We start from the raw sequence: 12,540 nt of genomic DNA on the forward strand, positions 1-12,540 counted from the left end.
CTACGCGTTTATCGCTCGTGACGCGCGTGCCTGGCGACGCCGTCGTTCATTCCACCTTCTGTCCGGGACAGACGTCCCGCCGTTCGCTCGGGGTACACGTATCTCGCTTTTCGCTCTCATGAGACCCTGCCGTTCGTACGCGGTACGAGTCAGCCGCTTGTTCGCTCCTACGACGGCACGGTTTGCCACGGGCGGACGGGTAAGGGCCACGCGCGGGGAGCATAAGGGGGCAGGCGGTGCGAGACATGCTGGATGCGATCATACTAGCACTAAAGTACCGGATCCCATCAGAACTCCAAAGTTAAGCGTGGTTGGGCGAGAGTAGTACTAGGATGGGTGACCTCCAGGGATGTCCTCGTGTTGCATCCCTCTTTTTAGCCGTTTTGAGTTCTTGGTCGAGACATTCGTTCATTTTTGCCGTTTTGGGACCTCGGTCGAGCCATTCGTTCATTTTTACTGTTTTCGGTACTTGCCGGAGCCATTTGTTCGGCCTACGCGTTTATCGCTTGTGACGCGCGTGCCTGGCGACGCCGTCGTTCATTCCACCTTCTGTCCGGGACAGACGTCCCGCCGTTCGCTCGGGGTACACGTATCTCGCTTTTCGCTCTCATGAGACCCTGCCGTTCGTACGCGGTACGAGTCAGCCGCTTATTCGCTCCTACGACGGCACGGTTCGCCCCGGGCGGACGGGTAAGGGCCACGCGCGGGGAGCATAAGGGGGCAGGCGGTGCGAGACATGCTGGATGCGATAATACCGGCACTAAAGCACCGGATCCCATCAGAACACCAAGTTAAGCTTGCTTGGGCGAGAGTAGTACTAGAATGGGTGACCTCCTGGGAAGTCTTCGTGTTGCCGTTTTGGGACCTCGGTCGAGCCATTCGTTCATTTTTACCGTTTTCGGTACTTGCCGGAGCCATTCGTTCGGCCTACGCGTTTATCGCTCGTGACGCGCGTGCCTGGCGACGCCGTCGTTCGTTCCACCTTCTGTCCGGGACAGACGTCCCGCCGTTCGCTCGGGGTACACGTATCTCGCTTTTCGCTCTCATGAGACCCTGCCGTTCGTACGCGGTACGAGTCAGCCGCTCATTCGCTCCTACGACGGCACGGTTCGCCCCGGGCGGACGGGTAAGGGCCACGCGCGGGGAGCATAAGGGGGCAGGCGGTGCGAGACATGCTGGATGCGATAATACCGGCACTAAAGCACCGGATCCCATCAGAACACCAAGTTAAGCTTGCTTGGGCGAGAGTAGTACTAGAATGGGTGACCTCCTGGGAAGTCTTCGTGTTGCCGTTTTGGGACCTCGGTCGAGCCATTCGTTCATTTTTACCGTTTTCGGTACTTGCCGGAGCCATTCGTTCGGCCTACGCGTTTATCGCTCGTGACGCGTGTGCCTGGCGACGCCGTCGTTCGTTCCACCTTCTGTCCGGGACAGACGTCCCGCCGTTCGCTCGGGGTACACGTATCTCGCTTTTCGCTCTCATGAGACCCTGCCGTTCGTACGCGGTACGAGTCAGCCGCTTATTCGCTCCTACGACGGCACGGTTCGCCCCGGGCGGACGGGTAAGGGCCACGCGCGGGGAGCATAAGGGGGCAGGCGGTGCGAGACATGCTGGATGCGATCATACCAGCACTAAAGTACCGGATCCCATCCGAACTCCAAAGTTAACCGTGGTTGGGCGAGAGTAGTACTAGGATGGGTGACCTCCAGGGATGTCCTCGTGTTGCATCCCTCTTTTTAGCCGTTTTGGGTTCTTGGTCGAGACATTCGTTCATTTTTGCCGTTTTGGGACCTCGGTCGAGCCATTCGTTCATTTTTACCGTTTTCGGTACTTGCCGGAGCCATTCGTTCGGCCTACGCGTTTATCGCTCGTGACGCGCGTGCCTGGCGACGCCGTCGTTCGTTCCACCTTCTGTCCGGGACAGACGTCCCGCCGTTCGCTCGGGGTACACGTATCTCGCTTTTCGCTCTCATGAGACCCTGCCGTTCGTACGCGGTACGAGTCAGCCGCTTATTCGCTCCTACGACGGCATGGTTCGCCCCGGGCGGACGGGTAAGGGCCACGCGCGGGGAGCATAAGGGGGCAGGCAGTGCAAGACATGCTGGATGCGATCATACCAGCACTAAAGCATCGGATCCCAACTTAACTCCGAAGTTAAGTGTGCTTGGGTGAGAGTAGTACTAGGATGGGTGACCTCCTGGGAAGTCCTTGTGTTGCATCCCTCTTTTTAGCCGTTTTGAGTTCTTGGTCGAGACATTCGTTCATTTTTGCCGTTTTGGGACCTCGGTCGAGCCATTCGTTCATTTTTACTGTTTTCGGTACTTGCCGGAGCCATTCGTTCGGCCTACGCGTTTATCGCTCGTGACGCGCGTGCCTGGTGACGCCGTCGTTCATTCCACCTTCTGTCCGGGACAGACGTCCCGCCGTTCGCTCGGGGTACACGTATCTCGCTTTTCGCTCTCATGAGACCCTGCCGTTCGTACGCGGTACGAGTCAGCCGCTTATTCGCTCCTACGACGGCACGGTTCGCCCCGGGCGGACGGGTAAGGGCCACGCGCGGGGAGCATAAGGGGGCAGGCGGTGCGAGACATGCTGGATGCGATCATACCGGCACTAAAGCACCGGATCCCATCAGAACACCAAGTTAAGCTTGCTTGGGCGAGAGTAGTACTAGAATGGGTGACCTCCTGGGAAGTCTTCGTGTTGCCGTTTTGGGACCTCGGTCGAGCCATTCGTTCATTTTTACCGTTTTCGGTACTTGCCGGAGCCATTCGTTCGGCCTACGCGTTTATCGCTCGTGACGCGCGTGCCTGGCGACGCCGTCGTTCGTTCCACCTTCTGTCCGGGACAGACGTCCCGCCGTTCGCTCGGGGTACACGTATCTCGCTTTTCGCTCTCATGAGACCCTGCCGTTCGTACGCGGTACGAGTCAGCCGCTTATTCGCTCCTACGACGGCACGGTTCGCCCCGGGCCGACGGGTAAGGGCCACGCGCGGGGATCATAAGGGGGCAGGCGGTGCAAGACATGCTGGATGCGATCATACCAGCACTAAAGCAACGGATCCCATCAAAACTCCGAAGTTAAGCGTGCTTGGGCGAGAGTAGGATGGGTGACCTCCTGGGAAGTCCTCGTGGACCTCGGTCGAGCCATTCGTTCATTTTTACCGTTTTCGGTACTTGCCGGAGCCATTCGTTCGGCCTACGCGTTTATCGCTCGTGACGCGCGTGCCTGGCGACGCCGTCGTTCGTTCCACCTTCTGTTCGGGACAGACGTCCCGCCGTTCGCTCGGGGTACACGTATCTCCCTTTTCGCTCCCATGAGACCCTGCCGTTCGTACGCGGTACGAGTCAGCCGCTTATTCGCTCCTACGACGGCAGGGTTCGCCCCGGGCGGACGGGTAAGGGCCACGCGCGGGGAGCATAAGGGGGCAGGCGGTGCGAGACATGCTGGATGCGATCATACCAGCACTAAAGCATCGGATCCCAACTTAACTCCGAAGTTAAGTGTGCTTGGGTGAGAGTAGTACTAGGATGGGTGACCTCCTGGGAAGTCTTCGTGTTGCCGTTTTGGGACCTCGGTCGAGCCATTCGTTCATTTTTACCGTTTTCGGTACTTGCCGGAGCCATTCGTTCGGCCTACGCGTTTATCGCTCGTGACGCGCGTGCCTGGCGACGCCGTCGTTCGTTACACCTTCTGTCCGGGACAGACGTCCCGCCGTTCGCTCGGGGTACACGTATCTCGCTTTTCGCTCTCATGAGACCTTGCCGTTCGTACGCGGTACGAGTTAGCCGTTTATTCGCTCCTACGACGGCACGGTTCGTCCCGGGCGGACGGGTAAGGGCCACGCGCGGGGAGCATAAGGGGGCAGGCGGTGCGAGACATGCTGGATGCGATAATACCGGCACTAAAGCACCGGATCCCATCAGAACACCAAGTTAAGCTTGCTTGGGCGAGAGTAGTACTAGGATGGGAGACCTCCTGGGAAGTCCTCGTGTGTTGCATCCCTCTTTTTAGCCGTTTTGAGTTCTTGGTCGAGACATTCGTTCATTTTTGCCGTTTTGGGACCTCGGTCGAGCCATTCGTTCATTTTTACTGTTTTCGGTACTTGCCGGAGCCATTCGTTCGGCCTACGCGTTTATCGCTCGTGACGCGCGTGCCTAGCGACGCCGTCGTTCCTTCCACCTTCTGTCCGGGACAGACGTCCCGCCGTTCGCTCGGGGTACACGTATCTCGCTTTTCGCTCTCATGAGACCCTGCCGTTCGTACGCGGTACGAGTCAGCCGCTTGATCGCTCCTACGACGGCACGGTTTGCCCCGGGCGGACGGGTAAGGGCCACGCGCGGGGAGCATAAGGGGGCAGGCGGTGCAAGACATGCTCGATGCGATCATACCAGCACTAAAGCACTGAATCCCATCAGAACTCCGAAGTTAAGTGTGCTTGGGTGAGAGTAGTACTAGGATGGGTGACCTCCTGGGAAGTCCTCGTGTTGCATCCCTCTTTTTTAGCCGTTTTGAGTTCTTGGTCGAGACATTCGTTCATTTTTGCCGTTTTGGGACCTCGGTCGAGCCATTCGTTCATTTTTACTGTTTTCGGTACTTGCCGGAGCCATTCGTTCGGCCTACGCGTTTATCGCTCGTGACGCGCGTGCCTGGCGACGCCGTCGTTCATTCCACCTTCTGTCCGGGACAGACGTCCCGCCGTTCGCTCGGGGTACACGTATCTCGCTTTTCGCTCTCATGAGACCCTGCCGTTCGTACGCGGTACGAGTCAGCCGCTTATTCGCTCCTACGACGGCACGGTTCGCCCCGGGCGGACGGGTAAGGGCCACGCGCGGGGAGCATAAGGGGGCAGGCGGTGCGAGACATGCTGGATGCGATCATACCAGCACTAAAGCATCGGATCCCAACTTAACTCTGAAGTTAAGTGTGCTTGGGTGAGAGTAGTACTAGGATGGGTGACCTCCTGGGAAGTCTTCGTGTTGCCGTTTTGGGACCTCGGTCGAGCCATTCGTTCATTTTTACCGTTTTCGGTACTTGCCGGAGCCATTCGTTCGGCCTACGCGTTTATCGCTCGTGACGCGCGTGCCTGGCGACGCCGTCGTTCGTTCCACCTTCTGTCCGGGACAGACGTCCCGCCGTTCGCTCGGGGTACACGTATCTCGCTTTTCGCTCTCATGAGACCTTGCCGTTCGTACGCGGTACGAGTTAGCCGCTTATTCGCTCCTACGACGGCACGGTTCGTCCCGGGCGGACGGGTAAGGGCCACGCGCGGGGAGCATAAGGGGGCAGGCGGTGCAAGACATGCTGGATGCGATCATACCAGCACTAAAGCATCGGATCCCAACTAAACTCCGAAGTTAAGTGTGCTTGGGTGAGAGTAGTACTAGGATGGGAGACCTCCTGGGAAGTCCTCGTGTGTTGCATCCCTCTTTTTAGCCGTTTTGAGTTCTTGGTCGAGACATTCGTTCATTTTTGCCGTTTTGGGACCTCGGTCGAGCCATTCGTTCATTTTTACTGTTTTCGGTACTTGCCGGAGCCATTCGTTCGGCCTACGCGTTTATCGCTCGTGACGCGCGTGCCTGGCGACGCCGTCGTTCCTTCCACCTTCTGTCCGGGACAGACGTCCCGCCGTTCGCTCGGGGTACACGTATCTCGCTTTTCGCTCTCATGAGACCCTGCCGTTCGTACGCGGTACGAGTCAGCCGCTTGATCGCTCCTACGACGGCACGGTTTGCCCCGGGCGGACGGGTAAGGGCCACGCGCGGGGAGCATAAGGGGGCAGGCGGTGCAAGACATGCTCGATGCGATCATACCAGCACTAAAGCACTGAATCCCATGAGAACTCCGAAGTTAAGTGTGCTTGGGTGAGAGTAGTACTAGGATGGGTGACCTCCTGGGAAGTCCTCGTGTTGCATCCCTCTTTTTTAGCCGTTTTGAGTTCTTGGTCGAGACATTCGTTCATTTTTGCCGTTTTGGGACCTCGGTCGAGCCATTCGTTCATTTTTACTGTTTTCGGTACTTGCCGGAGCCATTCGTTCGGCCTACGCGTTTATCGCTCGTGACGCGCGTGCCTGGCGACGCCGTCGTTCATTCCACCTTCTGTCCGGGACAGACGTCCCGCCGTTCGCTCGGGGTACACGTATCTCGCTTTTCGCTCTCATGAGACCCTGCCGTTCGTACGCGGTACGAGTCAGCCGCTTATTCGCTCCTACGACGGCACGGTTCGCCCCGGGCGGACGGGTAAGGGCCACGCGCGGGGAGCATAAGGGGGCAGGCGGTGCGAGACATGCTGGATGCGATCATACCGGCACTAAAGCACCGGATCCCATCAGAACACCAAGTTAAGCTTGCTTGGGCGAGAGTAGTACTAGAATGGGTGACCTCCTGGGAAGTCTTCGTGTTGCCGTTTTGGGACCTCGGTCGAGCCATTCGTTCATTTTTACCGTTTTCGGTACTTGCCGGAGCCATTCGTTCGGCCTACGCGTTTATCGCTCGTGACGCGCGTGCCTGGCGACGCCGTCGTTCGTTCCACCTTCTGTCCGGGACAGACGTCCCGCCGTTCGCTCGGGGTACACGTATCTCGCTTTTCGCTCTCATGAGACCCTGCCGTTCGTACGCGGTACGAGTCAGCCGCTTATTCGCTCCTATGACGGCACGGTTCGCCCCGGGCGGACGGGTAAGGGCCACGCGCGGGGAGCATAAGGGGGCAGGCGGTGCGAGACATGCTGGATGCGATCATACCAGCACTAAAGTACCGGATCCCATCAGAACTCCAAAGTTAAGCGTGGTTGGGCGAGAGTAGTACTAGGATGGGTGACCTCCAGGGATGTCCTCGTGTTGCATCCCTCTTTTTAGCCGTTTTGGGTTCTTGGTCGAGACATTCGTTCATTTTTGCCGTTTTGGGACCTCGGTCGAGCCATTCGTTCATTTTTACCGTTTTCGGTACTTGCCGGAGCCATTCGTTCGGCCTACGCGTTTATCGCTCGTGACGCGCGTGCCTGGCGACGCCGTCGTTCATTCCACCTTCTGTCCGGGACAGACGTCCCGCCGTTCGCTCGGGGTACACGTATCTCGCTTTTCGCTCTCATGAGACCCTGCCGTTCGTACGCGGTACGAGTCAGCCGCTTATTCGCTCCTACGACGGCACGGTTCGCCCCGGGCCGACGGGTAAGGGCCACGCGCGGGGAGCATAAGGGGGCAGGCGGTGCAAGACATGCTGGATGCGATCATACCAGCACTAAAGCAACGGATCCCATCAAAACTCCGAAGTTAAGCGTGCTTGGGCGAGAGTAGGATGGGTGACCTCCTGGGAAGTCCTCGTGGACCTCGGTCGAGCCATTCGTTCATTTTTACCGTTTTCGGTACTTGCCGGAGCCATTCGTTCGGCCTACGCGTTTATCGCTCGTGACGCGCGTGCCTGGCGACGCCGTCGTTCGTTCCACCTTCTGTTCGGGACAGACGTCCCGCCGTTCGCTCGGGGTACACGTATCTCCCTTTTCGCTCCCATGAGACCCTGCCGTTCGTACGCGGTACGAGTCAGCCGCTTATTCGCTCCTACGACGGCAGGGTTTGCCCCGGGCGGACGGGAAAGGGCCACGCGCGGGGAGCATAAGGGGGCAGGCGGTGCGAGACATGCTGGATGCGATCATACCAGCACTAAAGCATCGGATCCCAACTTAACTCCGAAGTTAAGTGTGCTTGGGTGAGAGTAGTACTAGGATGGGTGACCTCCTGGGAAGTCTTCGTGTTGCCGTTTTGGGACCTCGGTCGAGCCATTCGTTCATTTTTACCGTTTTCGGTACTTGCCGGAGCCATTCGTTCGGCCTACGCGTTTATCGCTCGTGACGCGCGTGCCTGGCGACGCCGTCGTTCGTTCCACCTTCTGTCCGGGACAGACGTCCCGCCGTTCGCTCGGGGTACACGTATCTCGCTTATCGCTCTCATGAGACCTTGCCGTTCGTACGCGGTACGAGTTAGCCGCTTATTCGCTCCTACGACGGCACGGTTCACCCCGGGCGGACGGGTAAGGGCCACGCGCGGGGAGCATAAGGGGGCAGGCGGTGCAAGACATGCTGGATGCGATCATACCAGCACTAAAGCATCGGATCCCAACTTAACTCCGAAGTTAAGTGTGCTTGGGTGAGAGTAGTACTAGGATGGGTGACCTCCTGGGAAGTCCTCGTGTGTTGCATCCCTCTTTTTAGCCGTTTTGAGTTCTTGGTCGAGACATTCGTTCATTTTTGCCGTTTTGGGACCTCGGTCGAGCCATTCGTTCATTTTTACTGTTTTCGGTACTTGCCGGAGCCATTCGTTCGGCCTACGCGTTTATCGCTCGTGACGCGCGCGCCTGGCGACGCCGTCGTTCCTTCCACCTTCTGTCCGGGACAGACGTCCCGCCGTTCGCTCGGGGTACACGTATCTCGCTTTTCGCTCTCATGAGACCCTGCCGTTCGTACGCGGTACGAGTCAGCCGCTTGATCGCTCCTACGACGGCACGGTTTGCCCCGGGCGGACGGGTAAGGGCCACGCGCGGGGAGCATAAGGGGGCAGGCGGTGCAAGACATGCTCGATGCGATCATACCAGCACTAAAGCACTGAATCCCATCAGAACTCCGAAGTTAAGTGTGCTTGGGTGAGAGTAGTACTAGGATGGGTGACCTTTTGGGAAGTCCTCGTGTTGCATCCCTCTTTTTTAGCCGTTTTGAGTTCTTGGTCGAGACATTCGTTCATTTTTGCCGTTTTGGGACCTCGGTCGAGCCATTCGTTCATTTTTACTGTTTTCGGTACTTGCCGGAGCCATTCGTTCGGCCTACGCGTTTATCGCTCGTGACGCGCGTGCCTGGCGACGCCGTCGTTCATTCCACCTTCTGTCCGGGACAGACGTCCCGCCGTTCGCTCGGGGTACACGTATCTCGCTTTTCGCTCTCATGAGACCCTGCCGTTCGTACGCGGTACGAGTCAGCCGCTTGTTCGCTCCTACGACGGCACGGTTCGCCCCGGGCGGACGGGTAAGGGCCACGCGCGGGGAGCATAAGGGGGCAGGCGGTGCGAGACATGCTGGATGCGATCATACCGGCACTAAAGCACCGGATCCCATCAGAACACCAAGTTAAGCTTGCTTGGGCGAGAGTAGTACTAGAATGGGTGACCTCCTGGGAAGTCTTCGTGTTGCCGTTTTGGGACCTCGGTCGAGCCATTCGTTCATTTTTACCGTTTTCGGTACTTGCCGGAGCCATTCGTTCGGCCTACGCGTTTATCGCTCGTGACGCGCGTGCCTGGCGACGCCGTCGTTCGTTCCACCTTCTGTCCGGGACAGACGTCCCGCCGTTCGCTCGGGGTACACGTATCTCGCTTTTCGCTCTCATGAGACCCTGCCGTTCGTACGCGGTACGAGTCAGCCGCTTATTCGCTCCTACGACGGCATGGTTCGCCCCGGGCGGACGGGTAAGGGCCACGCGCGGGGAGCATAAGGGGGCAGGCGGTGCAAGACATGCTGGATGCGATCATACCAGCACTAAAGCATCGGATCCCAACTTAACTCCGAAGTTAAGTGTGCTTGGGTGAGAGTAGTACTAGGATGGGTGACCTCCTCGGAAGTCCTTGTGTTGCATCCCTCTTTTTAGCCGTTTTGAGTTCTTGGTCGAGACATTCGTTCATTTTTGCCGTTTTGGGACCTCGGTCGAGCCATTCGTTCATTTTTACTGTTTTCGGTACTTGCCGGAGCCATTCGTTCGGCCTACGCGTTTATCGCTCGTGACGAGCGTGCCTGGTGACGCCGTCGTTCATTCCACCTTCTGTCCGGGACAGACGTCCCGCCGTTCGCTCGGGGTACACGTATCTCGCTTTTCGCTCTCATGAGACCCTGCCGTTCGTACGCGGTACGAGTCAGCCGCTTATTCGCTCCTACGACGGCACGGTTCGCCCCGGGCGGACGGGTAAGGGCCACGCGCGGGGAGCATAAGGGGGCAGGCGGTGCGAGACATGCTGGATGCGATCATACCGGCACTAAAGCACCGGATCCCATCAGAACACGAAGTTAAGCTTGCTTGGGCGAGAGTAGTACTAGAATGGGTGACCTCCTGGGAAGTCTTCATGTTGCCGTTTTGGGACCTCGGTCGAGCCATTCGTTCATTTTTACCGTTTTCGGTACTTGCCGGAGCCATTCGTTCGGCCTACACGTTTATCGCTCGTGACGCGCGTGCCTGGCGACGCCATCGTTCGTTCCACCTTCTGTCCGGGACAGACGTCCCGCCGTTCGCTCGGGGTACACGTATCTCGCTTTTCGCTCTCATGAGACCCTGCCGTTCGTACGCGGTACGAGTCAGCCGCTTATTCGCTCCTACGACGGCACGGTTCGCCCCGGGCGGACGGGTAAGGGCCACGCGCGGGGAGCATAAGGGGGCAGGCAGTGCGAGACATGCTGGATGCGATCATACCAGCACTAAAGTACCGGATCCCATCAGAACTCCAAAGTTAAGCGTGGTTGGGCGAGAGTAGTACTAGGATGGGTGACCTCCAGGGATGTCCTCATGTTGCATCCCTCTTTTTAGCCGTTTTGGGTTCTTGGTCGAGACATTCGTTCATTTTTGCCGTTTTGGAACCTCGGTCGAGCCATTCGTTCATTTTTACCGTTTTCGGTACTTGCCGGAGCCATTCGTTCGGCCTACGCGTTTATCGCTCGTGACGCGCGTGCCTGGCGACGCCGTCGTTCGTTCCACCTTCTGTCCGGGACAGACGTCCCGCCGTTCGCTCGGGGTACACGTATCTCGCTTTTCGCTCTCATGAGACCCTGCCGTTCGTACGCGGTACGAGTCAGCCGCTTATTCGCTCCTACGACGGCATGGTTCGCCCCGGGCGGACGGGTAAGGGCCACGCGCGGGGAGCATAAGGGGCCAGGCGGTGCAAGACATGCTGGATGCGATCATACCAGCACTAAAGCATCGGATCCCAACTTAACTCCGAAGTTAAGTGTGCTTGGGTGAGAGTAGTACTAGGATGGGTGACCTCCTGGGAAGTCCTGGTGTTTCATCCCTCTTTTCAGCCGTTTTGAGTTCTTGGTCGAGACATTCGTTCATTTTTACTTGCCGGAGCCATTCGTTCGGCCTACGCGTTTATCGCTCGTGACGCGCGTGCCTGGTGACGCCGTCGTTCATTCCACCTTCTGTCCGGGACAGACGTCCCGCCGTTCGCTCGGGGTACACGTATCTCGCTTTTCGCTCTCATGAGACCCTGCCGTTCGTACGCGGTACGAGTCAGCCGCTTATTCGCTCCTACGACGGCACGGTTCGCCCCGGGCGGACGGGTAAGGGCCACGCGCGGGGAGCATAAGGGGGCAGGCGGTGCGAGACATGCTGGATGCGATCATACCGGCACTAAAGCACCGGATCCCATCAGAACACCAAGTTAAGCTTGCTTGGGCGAGAGTAGTACTAGAATGGGTGACCTCCTGGGAAGTCTTCGTGTTGCCGTTTTGGGACCTCGGTCGAGCCATTCGTTCATTTTTACCGTTTTCGGTACTTGCCGGAGCCATTCGTTCGGCCTACGCGTTTATCGCTCGTGACGCGCGTGCCTGGCGACGCCGTCGTTCGTTCCACCTTCTGTCCGGGACAGACGTCCCGCCGTTCGCTCGGGGTACACGTATCTCGCTTTTCGCTCTCATGAGACCCTGCCGTTCGTACGCGGTACGAGTCAGCCGCCTATTCGCTCCTACGACGGCACGGTTCGCCCCGGGCGGACGGGTAAGGGCCACGCGCGGGGAGCATAAGGGGGCAGGCGGTGCGAGACATGCTGGATGCGATCATACCAGCACTAAAGAACCGGATCCCATCAAAACTCCGAAGTTAAGCGTGCTTGGGCGAGAGTAGGATGGGTGACCTCCTGGGAAGTCCTCGTGGAACTCGGTCGAGCCATTCGTTCATTTTTACCGTTTTCGGTACTTGCCGGAAGCATTCGTTCGGCCTACGCGTTTATCGCTCGTGACGCGCGTGCCTGGCGACGCCGTCGTTCGTTCCACCTTCTGTTCGGGACAGACATCCCGCCGTTCGCTCGGGGTACACGTATCTCCCTTTTCGCTCCCATGAGACCCTGCCGTTCGTACGCGGTACGAGTCAGCCGCTTATTCGCTCCTACGACGGTATGGTTCGCCCCGGGCGGACGGGTAAGGGCCACGCGCGGGGAGCATAAGGGGGCAGGCGGTGCGAGACATGCTGGATGCGATCATACCAGCACTAAAGTACCGGATCCCATCAGAACTCCAAAGTTAAGCGTGGTTAGGCGAGAGTAGTACTAGGATGGGTGACCTCCAGGGATGTCCTCGTGTTGCATCCCTCTTTTTAGCCATTTTGGGTTCTTGGTCGAGACATTCGTTCATTTTTGCCGTTTTGGGACCTCGGTCGAGCCATTCGTTCATTTTTACCGTTTTCGGTACTTGCCGGAGCCATTCGTTCGGCCTACGCGTTTATCGCTCGTGACGCGCGTGCCTGGCGACGCCGTCGTTCGTTCCACCTTCTGTCCGGGACAGACGTCCCGCCGTTCGCTC

General features: G+C 58.4%; 14 non-coding genes and 13 pseudogenes across 14 annotated transcripts; all 27 read left to right on the top strand.

Annotated features, from left to right (window-relative positions):
• The first annotated feature begins 250 nt into the window (after positions 1-250).
• LOC121056478 lies at positions 251-369 on the top strand. The gene has a single exon (XR_005813336.1). It is a non-coding gene; the product is annotated as a 5S ribosomal RNA (ribosomal RNA).
• Positions 370-741: 372 nt separating this feature from the next.
• On the top strand, positions 742-859 carry LOC121056569 (annotated as a pseudogene).
• A 318-nt stretch (positions 860-1,177) lies between these two features.
• Positions 1,178-1,295, top strand: LOC121056570 (annotated as a pseudogene).
• A 318-nt stretch (positions 1,296-1,613) lies between these two features.
• On the top strand, positions 1,614-1,732 carry LOC121056483. Its single transcript, XR_005813341.1, has one exon. It is a non-coding gene; the product is annotated as a 5S ribosomal RNA (ribosomal RNA).
• Positions 1,733-2,104: 372 nt separating this feature from the next.
• On the top strand, positions 2,105-2,223 carry LOC121056474. Its single transcript, XR_005813332.1, has one exon. It is a non-coding gene; the product is annotated as a 5S ribosomal RNA (ribosomal RNA).
• Positions 2,224-2,595: 372 nt separating this feature from the next.
• LOC121056561 lies at positions 2,596-2,713 on the top strand (annotated as a pseudogene).
• A 318-nt stretch (positions 2,714-3,031) lies between these two features.
• LOC121056603 lies at positions 3,032-3,146 on the top strand (annotated as a pseudogene).
• Positions 3,147-3,450: 304 nt separating this feature from the next.
• Positions 3,451-3,569, top strand: LOC121056542 (annotated as a pseudogene).
• Positions 3,570-3,887: 318 nt separating this feature from the next.
• On the top strand, positions 3,888-4,007 carry LOC121056517. The gene has a single exon (XR_005813375.1). It is a non-coding gene; the product is annotated as a 5S ribosomal RNA (ribosomal RNA).
• Positions 4,008-4,379: 372 nt separating this feature from the next.
• On the top strand, positions 4,380-4,498 carry LOC121056382. The gene has a single exon (XR_005813242.1). It is a non-coding gene; the product is annotated as a 5S ribosomal RNA (ribosomal RNA).
• A 373-nt stretch (positions 4,499-4,871) lies between these two features.
• LOC121056560 lies at positions 4,872-4,990 on the top strand (annotated as a pseudogene).
• Positions 4,991-5,308: 318 nt separating this feature from the next.
• Positions 5,309-5,429, top strand: LOC121056479. Its single transcript, XR_005813337.1, has one exon. It is a non-coding gene; the product is annotated as a 5S ribosomal RNA (ribosomal RNA).
• Positions 5,430-5,801: 372 nt separating this feature from the next.
• On the top strand, positions 5,802-5,920 carry LOC121056440. Its single transcript, XR_005813298.1, has one exon. It is a non-coding gene; the product is annotated as a 5S ribosomal RNA (ribosomal RNA).
• A 373-nt stretch (positions 5,921-6,293) lies between these two features.
• LOC121056562 lies at positions 6,294-6,411 on the top strand (annotated as a pseudogene).
• Positions 6,412-6,729: 318 nt separating this feature from the next.
• LOC121056439 lies at positions 6,730-6,848 on the top strand. The gene has a single exon (XR_005813297.1). It is a non-coding gene; the product is annotated as a 5S ribosomal RNA (ribosomal RNA).
• A 372-nt stretch (positions 6,849-7,220) lies between these two features.
• Positions 7,221-7,335, top strand: LOC121056604 (annotated as a pseudogene).
• Positions 7,336-7,639: 304 nt separating this feature from the next.
• LOC121056544 lies at positions 7,640-7,758 on the top strand (annotated as a pseudogene).
• A 318-nt stretch (positions 7,759-8,076) lies between these two features.
• Positions 8,077-8,197, top strand: LOC121056496. Its single transcript, XR_005813354.1, has one exon. It is a non-coding gene; the product is annotated as a 5S ribosomal RNA (ribosomal RNA).
• Positions 8,198-8,569: 372 nt separating this feature from the next.
• Positions 8,570-8,688, top strand: LOC121056408. The gene has a single exon (XR_005813268.1). It is a non-coding gene; the product is annotated as a 5S ribosomal RNA (ribosomal RNA).
• Positions 8,689-9,061: 373 nt separating this feature from the next.
• Positions 9,062-9,179, top strand: LOC121056563 (annotated as a pseudogene).
• Positions 9,180-9,497: 318 nt separating this feature from the next.
• On the top strand, positions 9,498-9,616 carry LOC121056511. The gene has a single exon (XR_005813369.1). It is a non-coding gene; the product is annotated as a 5S ribosomal RNA (ribosomal RNA).
• A 372-nt stretch (positions 9,617-9,988) lies between these two features.
• Positions 9,989-10,106, top strand: LOC121056576 (annotated as a pseudogene).
• A 318-nt stretch (positions 10,107-10,424) lies between these two features.
• LOC121056508 lies at positions 10,425-10,543 on the top strand. Its single transcript, XR_005813366.1, has one exon. It is a non-coding gene; the product is annotated as a 5S ribosomal RNA (ribosomal RNA).
• Positions 10,544-10,915: 372 nt separating this feature from the next.
• LOC121056525 lies at positions 10,916-11,034 on the top strand. Its single transcript, XR_005813383.1, has one exon. It is a non-coding gene; the product is annotated as a 5S ribosomal RNA (ribosomal RNA).
• A 321-nt stretch (positions 11,035-11,355) lies between these two features.
• On the top strand, positions 11,356-11,473 carry LOC121056564 (annotated as a pseudogene).
• Positions 11,474-11,791: 318 nt separating this feature from the next.
• LOC121056605 lies at positions 11,792-11,906 on the top strand (annotated as a pseudogene).
• A 304-nt stretch (positions 11,907-12,210) lies between these two features.
• LOC121056500 lies at positions 12,211-12,329 on the top strand. Its single transcript, XR_005813358.1, has one exon. It is a non-coding gene; the product is annotated as a 5S ribosomal RNA (ribosomal RNA).
• The last annotated feature ends 211 nt before the right edge of the window (positions 12,330-12,540 follow it).

The sequence above is a fragment of the Oryza brachyantha genome, unplaced genomic scaffold, assembly GCF_000231095.2.
Source record: "Oryza brachyantha unplaced genomic scaffold, ObraRS2 ChrUN-Ctg46, whole genome shotgun sequence".
NCBI lineage: Eukaryota > Viridiplantae > Streptophyta > Magnoliopsida > Poales > Poaceae > Oryza > Oryza brachyantha.